Consider the following 437-nt stretch of genomic DNA (forward strand, 5'->3'; position numbering starts at 1 on the left):
ATGAGGTATTCAGCGCCATCTCTGAAGTGATGCGAAACTAAGAAAAAGGAAAGCAAATAGTAAAAGAAAGATAAAAAATAGAATAAGAAAGTGACTGTCAGCATCATCTCTTGAGTGTCAAAGATATCTACGTAAGAATATTATTAAGAATTTAGTATTTTTATTTATTATTTATTAATTTATTATTTATTATTTATTATAAAAGATATATATTGAAAAAATAATATCTTCATTTTTTTTTATATTAAATATTAAGATATATTATAATTTTTAAAAAAAAAAATGATAAAAATGCTGTTTAATTAATAGCATTAATCCTATTGACTGTGATCATTCGTAAAGTATAGACAAAGAGAGCAAATAGTGGAAGAAATACAGAAATAGAGTAAAAATGAGGTACTCAGCGCCATCTCTGAATTGACGCGAAACTAAAAAAA

The 437-nt window shown here is 23.6% G+C and overlaps 1 protein-coding gene across 1 annotated transcript in view; it reads left to right on the forward strand.

Annotated features, from left to right (window-relative positions):
* LOC102676867 (GATA zinc finger domain-containing protein 1) overlaps positions 1-437 on the forward strand; it is a 7,884-nt gene that overhangs the window by 2,725 nt on the left and 4,722 nt on the right. The window lies entirely within an intron of this gene.

The sequence above is a fragment of the Apis dorsata genome, unplaced genomic scaffold (genome assembly GCF_000469605.1).
Source record: "Apis dorsata unplaced genomic scaffold, Apis dorsata 1.3 scaffold_331, whole genome shotgun sequence".
NCBI classification, from domain to species: domain Eukaryota; kingdom Metazoa; phylum Arthropoda; class Insecta; order Hymenoptera; family Apidae; genus Apis; species Apis dorsata.